This window comes from Petaurus breviceps, unplaced genomic scaffold (assembly GCF_028583685.1).
Source record: "Petaurus breviceps papuanus isolate PSGF00001 unplaced genomic scaffold, PetGlider_PUasm1.0 126, whole genome shotgun sequence".
In the NCBI taxonomy this organism is placed as follows: Eukaryota; Metazoa; Chordata; class Mammalia; order Diprotodontia; family Petauridae; genus Petaurus; species Petaurus breviceps.
The window spans coordinates 71,200,742-71,223,817 of record NW_027185655.1 but is presented as its reverse complement, the minus strand read 5'-3'; the positions used below and the strand labels follow the sequence as shown (position 1 = coordinate 71,223,817).

General features: G+C 34.6%; 1 long non-coding RNA gene across 2 annotated transcripts in view; it reads right to left on the bottom strand.

Moving 5' to 3' along the window:
* Positions 1 to 22,599, bottom strand: part of LOC138167997 (uncharacterized) — a 65,951-nt gene extending 43,352 nt beyond the window's left edge. For both annotated transcript variants that reach the window (XR_011170016.1, XR_011170015.1), the window contains exon 1: positions 22,188 to 22,599. This is a non-coding gene — a long non-coding RNA (uncharacterized lncRNA). The remainder of the gene's footprint in view (positions 1 to 22,187) is intronic.
* Positions 22,600 to 23,076: the final 477 nt, after the last annotated feature.

Sequence of the window (23,076 nt, the reverse complement as noted above, 5' to 3'; positions counted from 1 at the left end):
GATGACTCTTTCGAACCAAATTCTTGTGACCTCTCAGTTTTTATTAATTTTAACTTCTCTGTGGTTTGCAACAAAGTTGACCATTCTGTCTGTTTGAATAAACTTTTATCTCTTAACTACAATATGGTGTTCCCCCAGTGACCTTTTCTCTCATTTCTATAGTTATTTCTTTCCCCATTCAATAGTGTTTTTTTTTTTAAATTAACTCCTTAAATTTAACAACTTTAATTGTGTTGCTATCCAAGATTATGACTTTGAGCTTCTCTTTTCTGCTTAGAAAATCTATTTACTGTCATTTCAATATGATTTCTATGCAAATGACTCCCAAATTTAGACTTCAGTCCTTTCTCCCAAGATTTAGCTTCACTTCCTTCTATCTATTGCTAAAAATATCATTCCAGTAAAGACCTTCTTTACTGATTGTCTGGACTAGTACAATAAACCTCTTAGAAGATTATCTGTGTTTCTATGATTTTTCCCCTTGTAATTCATGAAATTCTTTTCCTATGTTATATCTTCCAAGGAACTTTCTCTGATCCTGTAGAAATGGATATTTCTTACCTTTGACTTTGCATAGCAATTGACTTATTAGGTATCATTTCATGTTATAGGCCTGAATATGGAAGGAAGTTCTTCCTCACTTTACCTGCTTATAAACTACAAACTCTATGACGGCAGAAACTATATCACATTATTTAGTACTTATATTTACCACACTTTTCTCCATACAGTACATATCTAATAAAAGTTTACTATAATAGTTGAATGGTCATTGATTTGTGAATACAGTCTCTTTCTGATGTCCCAGCGTAATTTGTGGCTCATAGAAGGCACTGCCTATTGAATTGAGTTAAATTGAATTGTGTTGGTACATCTGATGTAATTTGGATTTTTGGTTCAGTTAAAAAAAATTCAAATTCACTCAAACCAAAAAGAAATCTGTCTGGGGGATGTAAGTAATCCCATTGGTTTTCTTTATTGACTAAGATACTAAAAATAGCCAAATCCTGCATTTCACTTTGAGCTCTGTACAATTAATCTTATGAAACAGCAAATGGAGTGTTTGGGTCAAAGTCCAAGCTATAGGGCTAAACTATATAATTGACATGCAATAGTTTGGCTGAGGGTTTTAATTTTCTCCAGAAATGCTATGCAGACCCCAAGCCCATTTCTTTCTTGTATAAGTGAAATATACCTCTGTGGTACTTTAGAGATTGGTGTTTAAAGGAGTTAAGGAAACCATGGAGAAAATCTTGGAAGTGAAGTTAGGAAAACTTGCCTCTTGATTTTATATGGTGTGTAACCAGTGCTATACTTTATCCCAGCAAATAAAATAAGTATAGTTTGATGTCATTGTTCCCCAGCATTCCAAATTGGCTAGAATTTTCACTTTAAAATATATCTTAAAATAATATTATATGTAGATATACACAATATACTCTATTAGAGAAAAAAAAGAAATTTAAAAGCCATTTGGATGTTTCCTTTGGACAATTGGTGACATTTTTCCACCTAAAATTAGAGTGAAGTATACTTTACCTGTAGGCATATTTCTGTAGCAATTCTTGCTGCATTGTGTCACTTGAATATGGGGTAATGGGGAGAGAGGATGAAAGGGGATGCTATTATTTTTTCATACTTATGACAAAAATGCCTTATGAGTAGAACAAGACAATGTATTTTAACTGGTATAGGGAAGTACTTTCATGTGTAATGTTATTATTATTTTTTAATTTCTCTGGGGTGTATGTGGATGCTGATATCATTTCTCTCTTCCTAACCCTGCCCCCCCCCCACTTGCTACTATACTTACCTAAATCACATTTAGGAGACAGAGTGGTACAGAGCAAAAAACTCCAGTTCAAAGAATCTGGGTTCAAATTACCTCTTTTCAAATTATTATCTGGGTAACCCAGCTAAATCATATCCCCAGACCCCAGTTGCCTTATTTGTAAAATGAGGACATTGAACTAGCTGAACTCTAGGTCTTCTTTTAAGTACAAATCAATGATTCTAACAGATCAGTTTATGATAGCTGGGTTGTTCAATAAATGCTTGTTGAATTACTTTAAATAAGATTAAATTGAATTGAGTTAGCTGAGAAAACATTTCCCTGCTGATGTATTGGTAGTCATTCAGGGTGTGAAAATTAGAAAAGGGAAAAAAATAAAGAGATTATCTTGTAACTAGACATGAGAGATGACTTTTCTGAGAACAGAGAAAGGTCTCTGGTGCCCGCCTACATGATTTCTGGGGGGAAAAAGTTCTATTAGAAGACAGTGTTACTTCCCTCCATCAGAGGAGAGGCGATTAGGAAAAGTATATGTGTACCAAAACTTGGCATTAGGAGACAAGCAACAAGGAAATTAGGCAGGTAGAATAGGGGTGTGGAAGTGCTAGTGTTGTAGCTAGCTGAGTACCTGCATTCCTTTAAGATAGATGAGATAACTAAGGCAGGAGAGAGCTAGGAGTGCTGAATTATCCACTGGAGAGAATCAATAGTGATGATTTTTGCTTGTCTGTCCTCTACTTCTTTCCACATCCTGTGTTAAATCAAAAGTTTATCTCTTCTCTAAGAACTATATACTGTTATGTTTCATTAGTATAAATACTGAATAAAGAAGTTATTAATCATAAATATTTTAGCTTAAATGCATCAATATTTAAGAATAGAGAAGTGAGAGAAACAAAAGTAGGCAGAAGATATTAAAAATGGATTTCAAAATATTCTGACTTAGGACTACAAAGCTAAGTGAGAGAGACCTCATTGACAGTGAAATATTTTATTTTTTATGTAAAATCCCAAATCAGAATACAGGCAGCACACAGGCTTATTTTTTTATTTTAATTTTAATTTATTTATATTTTCCTTGTGGGTGAAATCACCATTGTCATTTTGTAGGGGTTGTCAGATACTGCCTAGTGATACCACTCACAGGCTTGTATCCAGAAAGAGAACAAAGAAAGAGTAAAAAGACCTATATATACACATTCATAGCATCTCTTTTCTCATTGTAGCAAAAAAAACTAAGGGATCACCACCTATAAAATAATTTCTGAACAATTTATCATACGTGAACATAATTGATTATTATTGTGATATAAGAAATACTCAAATGGACGATTAGAGAGAAAACTTGAAAGATATGTATGAATTAATGCAGAGGTAAGTGAGCACTGTTAGATGAACAATTTATACATTGTGGTTTAGTCATTTTCAGTCACATCTGTGACTCTATTTAGGGTGTCTTGGCAAAAATACTGGAGTGGCTTGCTATTTTCTTCTCCAACTCATTTTAGAAACTGAGGGGAACAAGGTTAAGTAACTTCCCCAGGTGACATCACACAGCTTTTAAATATCTAAGGCCAGATTTGAATTTAGGAAGATGAATCTTCCCTATTCCAGGCTAGGAATTCTCTCTCTCTGACAACTAGCTGCCCCATTTACAATATATCACATTAATAAATAGCATTACTTTGTAAACCACTTTGGAAGACTGTAAAACTCTGATAGATTCAATGACAAATCATAATTTCTTTCTTTTATTGTTTATTTACTTTTATTTTGCAACATTCAGTTCCACAGTCCCTTGAGTTTCAAATTTTCTGCCCCTTCCTCTACAAATATCTTCACATTAATCATTAGTCAAGTTGTAAAGAAGGATTGTGATGGAATAATCAGTAGGAAAGAGGAAACAAAACAAGAAAAAGAAAGAAAGCAACTTTATACCTAGATCATGCACCCATTTTGACTTTATTTGGGTGTACGGTATTAGATATTGGTCTATGCTCAATTTTTCCCATACTATGTTCCATTTTTCCCAGTAGTTTTTGTCAAATAGTGCATTCTTATCCCCAAAACTGGGGTCTTTGGGTTTATCAAACAGTTTGTTTTGATCTGCATTCATACTCTGCATCTCTTTCTCTAGATGTGGGTATCTCTTTGGATAATGAGTCCTTTGGAGTTGTCATATCACCTTACATTGCTGACAGGAGCCCAGTCTATTGAAGTTAGTCATCACAATACATTGTGTCTGTGACAGTGAAGAGATTTCTCCTGGTTCTGCTCTTCTCACTAAGCATCCGTTTATATAAGTCTCTCCAGGTTATTGTGAAGTCCATCTGCTCCTCATTTCTTATAGCACAGCAGTATTCCATTATATTCATATAGCACAACTTGTTTAGCCATTCCCCAATTGATGGGCATCCTCTTGATTTCCAATTCTTTGCCTCCACAAAAAGAGCCACTATAAATATTTTTGTACATACATTTCCTCCCCCCAATTCTCTTATCTCTTTGGGATATATCCTAGAAGTGGCATTGCTGGGTCAAAGGGTATGAACTTATTTATAGCCCTTTGGGTATAGTTCCACATTGTTCTCCAGAATGGCTGGATCAGTTCGCAACTCCACCAACAATGCATTAGTGTTGCAATTTTTCCATACCTCCCCAGCATTTATCATTTTCCTGTTTTGTCATCTTAATTAATCTGGCTGGTGAGATGTGGTACCTCAGAGTTATTTTGATTTGCATTTCTCTAATCACTAGTGATTTATAATATTTTTCATATGCTTATAGATAACTTTGATTTCATCTTCTGAGAACTGCCTGTTCATATCCTTTGACCATTTATCAATTGGGGAGTGTCTTATATTCTTATAGATTTGACTGAATTCCTTGTATATTTTAGAAATGAGGCCTTTATCAGAGACATTGCTTGTAAAAATTCTTTCCCAATTTTCCACTTAATTTAATGTAATCAAAATTATCCATTTTGCATTTTATAATGCTCTTTAACTCTTGTTTCATCATAAAGTATTTCCCTCTCCATACAACTGACAGGTAAACTATTCCTTGCTCTCCCAGGTTGCTTACAGTATCAATCTTTATACCTAGATCATGCACCCATTTTGACTTTATTTTGGTGTACGGTATTAGATATTGTCTATGCTCAATTTCTCCCATACTATGTTCCAGTTTTCCCAGTAGTTTTTGTCAAATAGTTCTTATCCCCAAAACTGGGGTCTTTGGGTTTATCAAACTAACCAATAGTGATTGGTTGGTAAGTATCGTGTACCCAATATATTCCATTGGTTCACTACTCTATTCCTCAGACAGTACCAAGCAGTTTTGATGACCGCTGCTTTACAATACAGATAAAATCTGGTATGGCTAGGCCACCTTCTATAGCATTTCTTTTCATTAATTCCCTTGATATTCTGGAACTTTTGTTCTTCCAAATGAATTTTGCTACTGCTTTTTCTAGCTCTACAAAGTAAATTTTTGGTAGATTGACTGGTATGGCACTAAATATGTAATTTAATTTAGGTAAAATTGTCATTTTTATTATATTAGCTCAACCCAGCCATGAGTAATTGATGTTTTTGCAATTAGTTAGATCTGACTTTATTTGGGTGAAAAGTGTTTTGTAATTGTGTTCATATAAGTCTTGGGTTTGTTTTGGCAGGTAGATTCCTAAATATTTTATAATGTCTACACTAACTTTAAATGGGATTTCTCTTTCTATCTCTTGCTGTTGGATTTTGTTAGAGATATATAGGAATGCCAAGGACTTTGTGGGTTTATTTTATATCCTGCAAATTTCGCAATTTTTTTTATTATTTCAAGTAGTTTTTTATTTGATTCTTTAGGATTCTCTAAGTATATCATCATATCATCTGCAAAGAGTGATAGCTTAGTGTCTTCTTTGCCTAATTTGATTCCTTCAATTTCTTTTTCTTCTCATTTCTACTGCTAACATTTCTCATACCAAATTGAATAAGGGGGTGATAGTGAACATCTTTCTTTCACCCCTGTTCTTATTGGAAATGCTTCTAGCTTATCCCTGTTACATATACTTGCTGATGGTTTTACATAGATGATACTTATTATTTTAAGGAATAATCCATTGATTCCTATACTTTCTAGTGTTTTTAATAGGAATGGATGTTGTATTTTGTCAAAAGCCTTTTCTGCATCTATTGAGATAATCATATGGTTTCTGCTAGTTTTGTTGTTGCTCTGATCAATTAAACTGATAGTTTTCCTGATATTAAACCACCCTTGCATTCCTGAAATAAATCCTACCTGATCACAGTGTATTATTGTCATGATGAGTTCCTTTAGTCTTTTTTGCTCATATCTTATGTAGAATTTTTGAATCTATATTCATAAGGGAAATTATTTTGTAATTTTCTTTCTCTGTTTTGTCTCTTCCTGATTTAGGTATCAGTACCATATTTGTGTCATAAAAAGAATTTGGTAGGACTCCTTCTTCTCCAATTTTCCCAAATATTTTGTAAATTTTGGAGTCAATTGTTCTTTAAATATTTGGTAGTAAAACCATCTGGCCCTGGAGATTTTTTCCTAGGGAGTTCATTGATGGCTTGTTCACTTTCTTTTTCTGAGATGGGGTTATTTAAGTAGTTTACTTCCTCTTCAATTAGTCTGGGCAAGTTATATTTTCATAAATATTCATCCATTTCACTAGCATTGTCAAATTTATGTGCATATAACTGGGCAAAATAATTCCTAATTATTATTTTAATTTCCTCTTCATTGGAGGTAGATTCACCCTTTGCATTATTTGGTTTCTTTCTTTCTTTTTTTATCATGTTGACTAAAGGTCTATCAATTTTATTGTTATTTTTCATAATACGTGCTCTTAGATATATTTATTAATTCAATAATTTTCTTAAATTCAATTCCATTGGTTTTCATTATTTCTAATTTAGTATTTAATTGCAGATTTTCAATTTGTTCTTTTTCTAGCTTTTTCAGTTGCATGCCCAATTTATTGACCTCCATTTTTCTCTATTTTATTTATGTATGTATTCAGGGATATAAAACTTCCTCTAAGAACTGCTTTTACTGTATCCCACAAGTTTTGGTATGTTGTCTCATTATTGTCATTCTCTTGAGTAAAGTTGCTGATTGTTTTTATACTTTCTTGTTTGACCCATTCATTCTTTAGGTTTAAGTAATTTAGTTTCCTAATGTTTTTCCTTAGTTTTTGGTCTATCCTTCCATGACCCTTTATTACATATAAGTTTTATTGTGTCATGATTTGAGAAGGATACATTTGATATTTCTGCCTTTCTGCATTGAATTGTGAGGTTTTTATGTCCTAGTACATGGTCAATTTTTGTATATGTGCTATGTATCACTGGGAAGAAGGTATATTCCTCTCAATTTCTATTTTATCCTCTGCTTCTAGGATCTCAGGGTAGTTTTCCTTGATGAGCTCTTGGAAGATGTTGTCCAGGCTCATTTTTTCACCGTGATTTTCTGGTAGACCTATAATTCTCAGATTCTCTCTCCTAGATTTGTTTTCCAGATCAGTTATTTTTCCATTGAGATATTTTACCTCTTTTTCTAATTTTTCATTCTTGACATTTTGTTTGACTTATTCTTGGTTCCTCTTATGGTCATTAGCTTCAATTTGGTTGATTCTAATTTTTAGTGAATTATTTTCCTCAGTTAGTTTTTGAAGCCTCTTTTCCATATATTCAGATTTCATTTTTAGTTTACACATTTTTCTTTCTAAGGAGCTGTTTTCTTCATTGTAATGATTTTTCTAATATTGCAATTTTGATTTTAAATGAATTATTCATTTTAACTTCTACCTCTCTAATTTGGTTTTCAAAGTTCTTTTTGAGCTCATTTAAGAATGCTTTCTGTGCTTGAGACCAGTTCCCTGTTGAGGCTTCAGCTGTGAGTGTGGAATCAATACTGTCTCCTTCTGAATTGAGTTTCTCTGTCTCACAATAATAGGATTCTAGAGTCTTTGTCTTTGTTGTCTGTTTTTTTACCCATTTTGAGGCAGCGCCTTAGCCACGTCGTTCCTGTAGGGTTCCTAAGCCTTTACTGTTTAAAGTTTTGCTCTGGGCCAATAATTTCTGTGTTTTCAGGGTCAGAGGTGGGGATTGGAGAAGCTGGGGGTCACTCTGCCATCCTAGTCCCTGGACGTTCAAATAGGGGCTTTTTAAATTTCCAGACTGTGGGTTGGTAGTCCCAGGAGTAGCTGGTGCCACTGCCAGGGACCCTGCATTTGACTCTTACAAAAGCTCTGTCAGATCCCAACCCTGCAGTGATTGGCCTGGCAGTAGCCTTTGCAATTGGTGTATCAACTTGCCTCCACATTGATCAGGCCTTTTCTGGGCCTCTGCGCACCACCCCTGACAAATAATAATTTCAACAGATCAAAGATGAAACATGAAACCTCCTGACAGAGAAGTGATAGACTCAAAATAAAATGTAGCATATGTTTTTAGAGATGGCCAAAGAAGGAATTTGCTTTGCTTGACTATGCATTATTATAAGGATTTTTTTTGTGTGTTTATTCATTGGCAGGTGGAGGGACAAAAAATAAATGCATCTTAATTGAACAAATAATAAAAGTAAAAGAAAAAAATATTCTATAGTAATGTAATAAAGAAGGGGAAAAGTGTCTTCAAGTACCAAGGAACCACAGTTAGGTTCATATAATATCAAGTTTTAATTATTATAAAGAAAATAAAATCATTAAATACAATATTCCAAAAGACAAAAAGGACTTCCAACTAATTATAACTTATCTTGCAAAACTGAGTATAATAATACAAAGAAAAATGGATTAATTTAAAGAGGATTTTCACATAATCCTGATGAACAGACACAAGCTCAATATACTGTTTGAAATGCAAAATTAGAAAACAAGAAACCTATGGGGCTGGCCCTGGAGTCAGGAGGACCTGAGTTCAAATCATGCCTCAGACCCTTAACACACACATGCACACACACAAAAACTAGCCCTGTGACCTTGGGCAACTCACTTAACTCCAATTGCCCTATCTTTCCTTCTCCTAAAAGCAAAAGAAAAAGAAGAAGAAGAAGAGGAGGAGGAGGAGGAAGAGGAAGAGGGAGAAAGAAGAAGAAGAAGAAGAAGAAGAAGAAGAAGAAGAAGAAGAAGAAGAAGAAGAAGAAGAAGAAGAAGAAGAAGAAGAAGAAGAAGAAGAAAGAAGAAGGAGAAGAAACCTAGAAAGCCATTTGTGCAATTAAAAATGAATAAATCAGGGATGGGGAATCTGTGGCCTCAAGGTCACATGTGGCCCTCTAGGTTCCTAAATGCAGCCTTTTGACTGAATCCAAACTTCACAGAACAAATCTTTTTATTAAGGAGATTTGTTCTGTGAAGTTTGGATTCAGTGAGAGGGTGGAAGTTCAACCTAGAAAAAGAAACTGAAGGAATTAGGACAGGCAAATAAGAAACAAAGCCATCATTCTTTGCAGATGATATGATGGTATGCTTAAAGAATCCTAGAGAATCAACTAAAAAACTCCTGAAATAATTAACAACTTTAACAGAGCTACAGGATACAAAATAAACAGGATATAAAATCATCAACATATATATACATATATAAATATACATATACATACATACATATACATATATACATAAAACAAAGCCCAACAAGAAGAGATAGAAAGAGAAATTCGATTTAAAGTAACTATAAACAATATAAAACATTTGATAGTCTACCTGCCAAGACAAAACCAGGAACTATTTGAACACAATTACAAAACACTTTTCACACAAATAAAGTCAGATCTAAATAATTGGAAAAAACATTAATTGCTCTTGGGTAGGCCAAGGTACTATAATAAAAATGACAATTCTACCTAAATCAATTTACTTAACAGTCAAACTACCAAAAAAAATTTTATAGTTAAAAATATAAGAACAAAATTCATCTGGAAGAACAAAAGATCCAGAATATCAAATGAATTCATGGAAAGGTGGCCTAACCATGTAAATTGTATTATAAAGCAGCAATAATCAAAACTACTTGGTCATTGCTAAGAAATAGAGTGATGGATCAGTGAAATGGATTAGGTATAGAAGATATAGTAGTCAGTGACTATAGTAATCTATTTTTGACAAACCCAAAGACTCTAGCTTCTGAGATAAGAACTCACTATTTGACAAAATCTGCTGGGAAACTCAAAGACTATGGCAGAAACTAGGCATAGACCAACATTTTTCACTGTATACCAAGATAAAATCAAAATGGGTACACAATTTATCCATAAATGGTGATACTATAAACAAATTTGGACAGGAAAGAATAGTTTCCCTTTAACCTATGGAGAAGGGAAGAATTTATGACAAAAGGACAGATTGAGAACATTATGAAATTCAAAATGGGTAATTGTGATCACATTAAATTAAAATTAAAAGAGAAAAGAATGATTTTTTTAATTAAAAAAGCCATTGTAACCAAGATTAGAAAAAAAAGCAGAAAGCCTGGAAACAATTTTTATGGCCAGTGTCTCTGATAAAAGCCACATTCCCAAAACATATAGACAAATGAGTCAAATTTATAAGAAATTTGCCCATTGATAAGTGATCAAAGTATATGAACAGAAAGTTTTCAGAGGAAGAAATTAAAACTTTGTATAGTCATATGAAAGAATGCTCTAAATCACTATTGATTGGAGGAATACTAATTAAAACAATTCTGAGGTAGTACCCCATATAACTTAGACTGACTAATAAGACAGAAAAGGGAAATGATAAGTGTTGGAGAACAAGTGGGAAAATCAGAACATTAATGCATTGTTGGTGGAGTTGTGAACTGATCCAACCATTCTGAAGAGCAATTTGGAACAATGCCAAAGGGCTATAAATCTGTGCATACCCTTTGATTCAGCAATACCACTTCCAGATCTGTATGCCACAGAGATTATAAAAATGGGAAAGGACCAATAGGTACAAAAATATTGATAGCAGCTCTTTTTTGTGGTGGTCAAGAATTGGACATTGAGGGAATGCCTATCAATTGGGGAATGGCTAGACAAATTTTGGTATGTGAATGTAATAGAATACTATTTTTCCATGAGAAATGAAGAGTAGGAAGACTTCAAAAAAACCTGGAAAGATGTGCATGAACTGATGCTGAGTGAAATGAGCAGAACCAGGAAAACATTGTACACAACAATAGCAACATTGTGAAATGACCAACTTTGATAAACAGCTCTTCTCATCAATGCAATGATCAAAGACAATCCCAGAAGACTCATAAAAGAAAATTCTGTCCACTCCTAAAAAAAGAACTATGAAATCTGAATGTAGATTGTAGCATACTATTTTCTTTTTTTGTTCTTGTTTTTTGTTGTTGTTGTTTTTTCCTTTTGTTCTCTTCTTAACAACCTGAGAAATGTGGAAATGTATTTAACATGATTGTACATGTGTGGCCTCCATGTCATCCTGGGGAGGGGGAAAATTTAAAACTCAAAATCTTCTGAAAGTGAATGTTGAAAATTAAAAATAAGTATATTTTAAATACAATACAATAAATATCCATCAAATGCTTACTCTCTGCTGGGCACTGTTTAAGAACTGGGGAAACAAATTAAGGAAAGAAAGATATCCCTCAAGGATCTGTCAATCTAATGGGGAAGAAAACACAGGAAAAGGAAATTGAAAAGTAAAGAAGGTAGTGGTGATGGAATGATAAGGAAATGAACATGGTGATGTTGGAGTTGAACTTTAGCAATACAGCTGGTGGGAAATGAAGAGCTGAGTAGGCTTCTGGACCTTTTTGAAGGGAGGCTTTGAGAGGATCCCCCCCCCCCATTTCTACAAGCAGAGGGACAGAGCCAACTTAGGATATTAATGATCTCTAAGAGCATTATGAGTAAGTTTGGATTGATATTAGTAATGTAAGAGTGAGATAATAATAGTGAACTATTAATATATTAGACCATATTAATGTCAACGAGACACAATAATGTTTTAACAAAATACACCACCTATGTGTTAAAAAAACATTAAAAAGCATATGAATCAATACTTCCTGACATTAAATAGTATCTACAAAAAAGCAAAATCTTGCATTTCCTATAAAGAAAAAATATTTCTTTCCAGTAAAATCAGGGGAAAGACAGTGATGTATGTTGTCACCACTATTATTTGATATAATTCTGTAAATGCTAGCTTTAGAAATATGAAAAGAAAAAGGAAAGAAATAAGCACAGGTAAAAACCAAACATGAATAGTGATATTTGGAATTTATAGTTGATTATTTTTCTAAAATTAATTGAATCAATTAGTTCAATAAATTACCAGGGTAAAACAAAAAACAATCAATGGAACAAATAAGGTAAGTAAAACCCTGAATAAATCATCAAAATATAACAGCATAATGATTAATGAATACAAGAGCACCAAATAATGTGATAAAGATTCACTATTTAAAAAATGATGGGCAAAATGGAAAGCACTCAGGCAGAAATTGGTTTTAACTGATATTTTTATATCATAAGCTCCAAATACATATATGATTAAATATAAAGGTTTTATCATCTCCCTATAAAATAAAAAGAGAGAGAGAAGGAGCTACCTTTCATAACTATAAATAAGGTTAGAGGTGAAAAGTGAAGTTCTTGATCAAACGCACAATAGCACTCTTCATGTGAGATAACTTGTACAATTTTGATTACATTATATCATATTGAAAAGATTTTATAGAAACAAAACTGATAATAAAAATTCAAAGGGAAATGAAGCAGGAAAAATTGCTACTTACTATTCAGGATTTAAAGGGTATTTTTCTAGATAGAAGATAAATATTCATTCCCCAATGTATACATTATCAAAGGACACAAAAGACAGTTTTTTTAAAAATAAATCAACACTGTAAGAAAAAAAAACAAGCTTTTATTAAAGAACTTTGTGCCTGGTACTGTTTGTGATGCTTGGGAATATGAATTTTAAAAACTGACATAGTGCCTATTCTTGAGTGTTACATTTGATTGGGGGATATCACATATACATATATAAATATTTGCAGAATGAATATTAAGTAAGTATAATATTTATATGAATGCATGCAAAGTGAAGAGATCACAACCAGGAGAACAATGTGCATATTAAGAGCAATATTCTAAGAATGAAAAGACTTAGCTACTCTGATTAAAGAAATAACCCAAGAAAATTCTGAAGAACTGTGATGTAAGATGCTAGCCACCTCCAGAGAGAAAACTGGTGAACTCTTAATGTAAAGTGAAGCATACTTTTTTCCACTTTATTTTTATTGTTTCATATTGTTTGTGTTTTTTTCCACAACATGGCTAATATGGAAATATGCTTTTCCAGATATCCCATGTATAACCCATATCAAATGTTTGCCCTTTCAAGAAGGGAGATGGGAAGAAAGGAGAAAAATAGCATGGAGCTCAAAATTTTAAAAAATGGGTGTGAAAAATTTTCACATATAAGGGAAAATATTTGCCGAAATAAAAACAGTATACAAGATTGGTAAATGCAAGATAATTAGGGAAAAGAACACTTGGGAGATAAGGAAAGATTTTGGATAGAAGGTGGTACTAAAGCTGTACCTTGAAGTAAATGAGTTATTATTTGAATCATGTGATGAGAAAGTATACTTCAGGCACAGGCAACACAAAAGCAAGTAACCCTAATCCTTAACCTAAACCTAAATACTAATCGTAGCCCTAGCCATAACCCTAACCTTAAAGAGATTGCCTTGTGAGAAATAGATTTTTGATTGCATCCTAAAGTGAGGTGTGCTGTTGTTGTTGTTTAAGGCTACAGGAAGGCCACCAATCCCTGGCAGAAAGGTGATGATTAGAGTTAGAGAAAAGATCTTTGAGAAGCCAATCTATCTGTAGAAGACTGGAGATATAGGATCAAGGGCATATGTAGAGGCATTGGTAGGTAGAGATATTGATGCAAAAGAAAAAGCAAAAGGATGTCAAGAAAATATTTGGAAAAATATGGTGAAGAAGGAATTTCAAAGGGGGGCATATAACTAGATGAGTATAATCATTATCAGGATAAATTTAATATTTGTACTTCAAAACTATACAAAAGTTCACATTTTCATATTGTCATATTCTTTTGCTGTTCTTTTTATGTTAAAATGTGATTCTTGATATTTTGTTCCATAATACAAATTAAAAAAGAAAATAACATGATGCAAAATATTTTTGACTGTGACAAAAAGTTTGGATATCTTAAAATATCAGGATTTCTGACCCTTCATAGTAGCACTAAAAAGAAGAAAAAGTGAGATATTTTGAATTTTTTCAAAAAATCAATTATATATGTGTGTATGTGTATATACATACATAAATACAGATTTGCTTTAGAAAAGCAAACAATATATTGGAATAACTATTGAAATAAAATTGTAGAAATCATTGCATTAAAATCCATTCACCATTTGTTTTATTTTAAGTAACCTGCTATGCTGTGGCCAGCACAGTTAGTGGGCTAGCAAGTGGTGAGAGTAATGAGATGGGTATATTCAATAGTCTGTTCATTACAGAACCATTCCATACAAACTGGAAGATACAAGGGGCTCACAGAGTTTACATGCCCCCCAGCAGAAGGTCTACATGACCCAAAAGAATGCAGACAATGTACAAGGACACTCTTTTGATCTTGTTTACTATTTACCCTTGCTTAAGATTATGTATTTATTAGGGCAAGATCAGATGACCATGTCCGGAAGCATAAACAAACAAGATTACATGTCCTCCTGCTTATCTGCCCTGTAACCTTACAGATGTTTATATAAGAGATGGTGGGGGCCAGGGAGACTGGGGCCAGGAGACCCCTGAACTTCTCTACACTTCTAAATTCTCCTAATCTAAATTCAACCTTTTAAAAGTCCAATTGGTGTACTACCTGAAGCCATGATCAAAAAAAGAGCCTAGATACCATCTTTCAAGAAATTATAAAGCAAAACTGCCCTGGTATTCTAGAACCAGAGGGTAAAATAGAAATTGAAGGAATTCACCAATCACCTCTTGAAAAAGATCCCATAAAGAAAACTCCTAGGATATTATATCCAAATCCCAGAATTCCCAGGTCAAGGAGAAAATACTGCAAGCAGTCAGGAAGAAATAATTTGAGTATTGTGGGAACACAATCAGGGTAACACAAGACCTAGCAGCTTCTACATTAAGGGGTCAAAGGGCTTGGAATATGATATTCCAGAGGTCAAAGGAACTAGGATTGAAACCAAGAATCACCTATCCAGCAAAACTGATTATAATGCTTCCGGGGAAAATATGGTCATTCAGGGAAATAGAGGACTTTCAAGCATTGTTAAATGAAAATACCAGAACTGAACAGAAAACTTGAATTTCAAATACAAGAAGCAAGAGAAGCATGAGAAGGTAAACAGGAAAAAAGAAATCATAAGAAACTTATTAAAGTTGAACTATTTACATTCCTACATGTAAAAAATGATAATTGTAACTCAAAAGACTTTTCTTAGTATGAGGATAGTTGAAGGGAATGTACATGTGTGTGTGTGTGTATATATATACATATATATGTACATGTGTATATATATATGTATGTATGTATGTATAGGAACGTGTATGTGTATATAAATATATATGTGAGTGTGGGCATATGTATGTATATGTATAAATAGACAGAGGGCATAGGATGAGTTGAATACGAAGGATTGATATCTAAAAAATTAAAAGTAAGAGGTGAGAGAGGAATTTATTGGCAGAAGGAGAAAGGGAGAGGGTAAATTTCTCATATAAAAGAGGCAAGCAAAAACTGTTACAATGGAGGGAAAGAGCAGAAAGGTGAAAGGGAATGGGTCAAACTTACTCTCATTGAATTTGGTTTAAGGAGGGAATATCATACACACTTAATTGGGTATCTTACCCTACAGGAAAATAGGGGGCAAAGGGGGGATGCTAGAAGAGAGGGCAGATTGTGGGAGAAGGTAGTTAGAAGGAAACACTTTTGAAAAGGGATAGGGTCAAAGGAGAAATTAGAATAATTTGGGGTCAGGATAGGATGGAGGGAAATACAGTTAGTCTTTCACGATATATCTACTATGGAAAAGTTTTGCAAAACTACATATGTGCAACCTATATTGAATTGCTTATCTTCCCAGTAGGGTTGGGTGAGGAGGGAGGAAGGGAAAAAAATCTGGAACTCAAAGTTTCAAGAATAAATGTTAAAAATAATTGTTTTTTTACAGTCAACTGGGGAATAAGATATACAGGCACTGGGGTATAGAATTCCATGTCTCCCTACTAGAAAGTTAGGGGAGAAATGGGGGGAGGATATGACAGAACAAATTGAGGGAAGGGGTATTCAATAGGCTTGCTATTTTGGTGTAGGGGTAGAGGAAAGATGGGGAGAAAAATTTGTAACTCAAAATCTGGTGGAAATGTATAATGGGAATGTAAATTTAAAGATCTTCCCTGCCCCTAGGCTAAAGTGCACATGGAGCCTGGGGTAGGAGGCTTGTTTTTCAGTAGATACTTTTTGATTGGCCAGTGGGTCCAAAAGGTTGTTACATTCTCTGAGCCAGGAGAAGGCTATATAACCCCTGATGTGTAGCTTTGTTTTGGGGCTCACTTTGAGAAGTGTTCTGTGATTTGATCAGATGAAACTCTGGAAAGCCGTTGTCCAGAGCCCCCCAGCTTTGAAACCCAGATGTTGTTTGGTATGGATGTAATGGTTGGACAGTTTGGAAATCTGTCTACTTGACCTATTTTTGTCTTGATAATTCTGTCTGTATACTTTGAAGTTCGGGGTGCTGACCTTTTTCCCCTGAACTAGGTGAACAATACATATCTGACTAGTTAAAGTAAGCTTGTTAACCCATTTTGAGTTGCTTTCATTTATCAAAGCAGATCCAAGAACCTGTGTTGGCAGCAAACCCTGAGGACACTTGGGGTGCTTGCTGCTACAAAATGGCATCACGAACAGGATCTGCAGAGTAAAAGGAAAGTATGGGGACTGGGATAATTGTTTGTTTCCCAGTTGTGGTAGCTGTGACTCTGTGGAGCCATGGAGCAGGAGAGAAGAATGGCCTGCATGCAGACTTTGCTGAGCTGAGAGCAGGAATGGTGAGCTGCCTGCATCAGGACCTGGGCAGAAGCCAGGAGCGGCTGCCACCTGCGGAAGGAGAAGGAACCCAGGAGTTCAGAATTCAGCCACAGGAAAAGATAAGAACTGAGCAGCAAAGCAGGATCCTTGGGGTGCTTGCTGTTACAAAATGAAAGTTGAAAACTAAAAATAAATAAATAAATTGGAAAAAAAAAGTCCAATTGGGTTGCTACCCAGGCAATTCTATGCATATCTTTGTTGTTTGTATATTTTCCTAGTAATTTTTATCATCATGTAATTGTAGTGTATCTATTAAAAATAGGAACCTGCTGAAGAATAAGGTAAATTCACCTCTGATTGATATTCAGGGCATAAAAACAATCTTTTTTTAATAAAGATGAGGGGGCATCTAGGAGGCACAGTGAATAGATCACCGGCCATGGACTCATGAGGACCTGCGTTTAAATCCGGCCTCAGATACCTGACACACTTAGTAGCTGTGTGACTTTGGGCAAGTCATCTAACCCCAATTGCCTTGCCTGCCTCTCTCTCAAAAAAAAAAAAAAAAAACTAGATGAGATTTTGGTTCCTATTGTTTAGATAAAGGGAGGATATTTTAAAAACAATTTAAATTAGTAAACATATCCATTTTCCCACTTACCAGTATGAAATAGGCCTCTGGTAAAGGTCTTCCTTATGAGCAGTTAATCCATATTAAAAACCATTCTCTATTATCTAATTGGCTGTCACCCAATTCTTTAAAACAACATTCTTTGACAAAGAAGATAGTGGTAAATAAGGAGATTTTCCTAGTGAAGTTTTGAGCTCATTTCCCCATTGATCACATTGCACACAGAAATGTATTCAGCAGAGAAAAGTTCAAATTTTCCTGAAAATTATAGGTGGACTTTTCAATGGTCATGTGGAATACTTTGCTTTGAATATAAAAGAGGAGGGACAATTCACTTCACACACACACACACACACACACACACACACACACACACACACACACACACACCCTTCAAACCAGGCATGAGTATACAATATAAGATAGTTCTTTCCATAAAGCCTATTAATCCGATAGTGGTTGCTAAGAACAAGTGAGCCTTAGGTTTTTTTTTTTATATAAGGTACAGAGTGTATATCAGACTTCCAGCACATTTTTGTATGTCACCTGTGACTTTGCATTAATTTGGGTAGATTATTTGTTAGTGCTGCTTTTGAATAGATATCCATTGGGACAATAAAACCTGTTAGATAAATGTGAATAAAAGCAGAAATCCTCCAGAGTACCTGATTCCTTTATTATAAAGCCCAGTGAAAATTTTTTATACTTGTGCTAAGGGAATATTTTCCTAAGACAAATCTTTATATCCCCTTTATTTAAGAGTCTAAAGAGAGATAACAAATTAACTATGAAATGTATATGAATTTGGAAGAACAACTGATATATACCATTTCCCGTATGTCCCTCAGTACTCATTTGTAATGCCAATCATGGCAGCATACCTGAGGGCTGCTGCTGTGAATAATTTTAAGGGTTGAATCCCAGAGTATGATGAACTCTCTTTATTCATAACTAAACTAAACATTGTTCAATGAAGCATAACATCCATAGCAACATCCTTAAGCAAAACATAAAATCTAATATCATATAATCAGTATGTCACATGGGACATAGCATATATTATTGCATTCAGTAACATTCCCCCAAATACTTGTTTATACAAGCAGAGAGTCCCAGGCCAGGATCTTCCCTAGCACAACATATCATCCTTAAGGGATAGAAGAAAATATGAACACCATCCACCCCTAGGTCACAATAAGTTATAATCGCTTCAATCAATACACAGTGTCCAAGTAAAGTCCTCTCTCATCTTAAGGCTGACTTCCAAACCCCATGATTCTTCCTTTATGCGCTGACCACTCATGAATCTCACATGGATTCATATTCAGGCTGCTCTCTACTCCTCATTTCATGGAGACTGCTCCACTCTGAGCTCCTGCACAACAGCAGGATCCAGGGGTTTCTCTTTGCAGCTTCTGTTTCCAGGAAAACAAAGCTTAATAGGGCTACAAAAATATTTATGCACATTACCAATGCCATCATCTCAATTCACTTTAACAGCCCTTAAAAGGGGGTTTAACCTAAGCTTCCTTCCTGTGAATAGATTTCCGCTCTTCAGCTCAACAGACAGGGCTTTTGTCTGATAAATTAACATGGATCAACAGATGGAATGTCAACATCACAAACCTTCTTTCTGTAAGGCTTCTCCACTAGCAAGTTCCCCTAGCCACTCATACTCTCTTCACTCTCTCAGCTGTGCTCCCCTTTCTTCTCTGTCCACTCCCTTCAAGCAATACAATATATACTATTTCCAATAAAAGACTCTCTTGATTCATTCAAAGGCAAGGCTCAATCAAAGTCACTTGATTGGCTAAAACTCAATCAAGAAAAACAACAAAAATCCCTACTCTGCTTGGAGTTACACCATTTTAAAGATTAGAAAATTGATTATAAGTTTAGTAACTTGATAGTGGGCATTTGAATAGTAAATTTCAGAGACGTCTTCCTGACTCCAATCCCAATATGCTCTCCACTGCAGTGTGATACATTGCCCTACTTCATTCATTTGTATTCATATTCATTCACATTGTAGTCTTTAATTAATAGTGCTGTTTTATGAAGCTAATGACATAATGTAGGTAAATAATAATGCTTAGTGATCTTTATAGTGCTATAAAATATTAGTAATTATTATTCATGAAGGACAAGGAGAATATTAAACACATATTATAATGCCAAATACTGTGTCCAGTTTTGAGAATGCAAAGAAAAAATGATTACTTACCCTTAAGGAATGCACATTCTTCCAGGGAAAAAATACACCATTATTTAACCACATAATCGTCACACAATTTTTTTCATCACATAATCATCACATTGCATAATTCTACCCATCACACTGCTTAAAAAGTCAACAGCAGCAATGCATTCACTGGTGGCACATGGATATGCATTTACCTCTCACATATTGTGAGACATGAGCCTTGAATTTTCAGTGCATGTACATTGTCAGGATTCAGTTTTAATGTATATTCACAAGTATTCCCTACATCCTAATCTTGCACCATGACAGCTTGGTAGTAAATTACTTTTAAGTGTTACCAGCACAAAATTTTAAAAGCTTCATGTAATTGTCATGATCTACTTTTTGCAAAAAAAAAAATGGTATAAAATCTGTGACAGTTATGCAGTAAAATACAGCACATATGTATAAGCAAACACAATACAATATTTTAATCAGTTCAACAAACAAATATTAAGCATATACTCTATACAAAGTACTTTGGAAGGCAGAACTGTAGTAAAGGGGCCTGGTGTTCAAAGCACGTTAATTCAGGTTATAGGGAAAGTGAAACTCAACTATCCTGGGCAAATCCCAGAAGGATTTTACGGATGACTGAGCAAATAAATGGGAATATGCTGGTGGAGTGAGTGGGCCCCCAGAAGGACCACAAAGAATGGGACCAATAGATTAGAGATTTTAAAAAAATGTTGGGGTGGCTAGGTAGCCCAGTGAGTAAGAGCACCGGCCCCAGTGTGGGGATGACCTGGGGGATCAAATCCAGGCTCAGATACTTAGCACACACTCAGAAAATCCTGGCCGTGTAACCTTGAGCAAGTTACTTAACCCCAATTGCTTAAAAAAATGTCTCCCTTAAGCCTGAAGTAATGTCCCTCAGTTGCACCCAAATTATGGTGTTGATGGCAAATACAGGGGATATAGAAATAGAGAAGAAGTAGTCCAGCATCTAAGAAGGTTACATTCTACTACTCTCAAACACTTCACAAGTAATTAGACATTTGGCCTTTAAGAACCGTAGTTAAAGGGCAGGGGAAAAAAGTGGACTTGTTTCCCTCTTGTACACTTTCTTATTCTATTTATCTAAAGTTACATCTCATATAATTAATGTTTTGAATAACATAGAAAGATACTTTGAACTTGGCTAAGGCTCTTTAGTTTCATCACTCACTTCTGCTTTTCTCTTCCTTTAAGTGATTTACTAGAAGTGTGTGTGTGTGTGTGTGTGTGTGTGTGCATGTTTTGATTTTCTACTACCTGAATTCTTTCCCTGATTTCTTTATCATTTTTGAGCATTTCTTTCTTCTCCTGATGACATGTGCCAGTCAAAAATTGAGTTCAACATCAGTATATTTTGAATCGAATAGAACAGTTTTTAAAGTTAGCTTGAATATAACTTCCAATTCTAAAATATTATATATCAGCTAGCAATCCATGTTTGGAGCTCTCCTACTTTCTAATGAAAGAAACTCCCTGACTTGTTAGTCACTTCTTACACTTCAAATTATCTTTCAATATCAAAATGTGAGAAATTTCAGAAATCAAATTATTTATTTTCATGAAGGTTTATTTTTCAAATTTGGAAACTTCCTTTAAGTAGAAAATAGAAAAGTACTGATGACTTCCAAACCCCCCAAAACAGACAAACAAAAAGCAAAGATGAAAATATTTCTTTAGAGTCCCACATATCATAGAATCATAGACTTCCATTGATATAAAACCTCAAGAACCATTATAATTTCTCTAGAATGGCATTGACTAAAACAAAATACAATATTTTCTTATATATATATATATATGTGTGTGTGTGTGTTTTCTGAATTTAAGCCAATCTGTATTCTCTTCATGGCATTAATATTGCTAATTTTAAAATTGAAGTCAGTGGCTTGGCCTCTGTTCATCATCATTTTCATAATTAACTCCAGATAATTAATTGTCATATGGTATATTCTAACTAAATATCAAATGCCCATTTCTATTTTATGAAATAAACACAAAAAGAATTTCTAGATTTCAAAGTAGAATTTCACTTATATGTTATTTTTTAATTTCTCATATGTTTGAAGTAGTAAAATACCCATTAACCTATGTTAAATAGCGCTGGAGAAATTGTTGGTAAAATGATTTTAGAATGAAAATTTCTCTTTTACATTAAAATTAATGTAGGAATGAATGTAGGAATAACCTATTTCTAAAACTATTTGAAGATTACATAGTTATCTGTATAGGCCAATGACAATCTCCATAGAGTCATCATGCATTCCTAGAATATTGTGTTTGATAACTTGGATGGTAAGTATACTGTGAAAGATGCCTTGCTGATCTCTTAGTTCCCATCTTGATGAGCTATCTATTATTGTCTAAAAATCCACAGTGGAACTAATTTCATAACCAGCAGATGTATGTCATGATCCTAGGGTTTCTAGCTGAGTCTTACCTCTCCCAGATCTTCGGTGCACATCCGGTTACATCCCGTATGTTCACATAAAGGAGAAGTCAAGCCAGTGGAAATAGAGAAAGGCACAGCTTTATTGGCAAGACAGGAATGTTGTTACATCCCTCTCTCGCCGCCCCATGCTTCAGCCCTTAAATCTCCCAAAGTGCACTTGCAGAGATCATGGATAGATCGTGAGGGATTGTAGGGGGCCAATCAGAGAACAGGGAGACTGTGTCCAGAATAGCTTGCATACTCCTGCTCACTTACCCTTTGCCCCCAAGAATAAACATCAGGGTAACAGGATATTTTGCATGACAGCACACAATATGGATGCCTCAGCACTTCGTAGAGGTCAGGGCCCCCTGATCTCAGATAAGATCAGCACATACTGCTAAGTGCTCTGTTTCCAGATCTGAACTCAGCTGGGCTGCCTGGAGCCCTTTAAGGGGTTGCAGGCCCCAACAAGTCCTTTTTCCTGTTTGGCGCAGAGTGCCAAATCTTATGAGTCCTGCAAGGCATGGGATTTTTTAGACATCTGCATGAGAGGGTAACCAACAAGGGCATAATTACCATAATCAAAAAGCCATTCAATTACATATTATATAGTATTCACAAATCCCAGAGAAAAGGATAATGAGGTGGGGACAGTTGCCAGGCATAGAGCATTCATTTAAAAACACTTACTGCATACTTCACAATGCAAAGAAGCAAACTAAGTAATATCAAAAACAAAACAGACATTATCAGTATAGTTTGTATATTTGTCCACCAGGAACTTATCTTTAAGTGTTAGAACCAATCTATAATATCTTGGGCATGTTTATCAGGTAGTAAATCTTGTTGGGCATCTCGACTGACTTCTAAGGCTAGTTGGTGTAGGAGATCTATA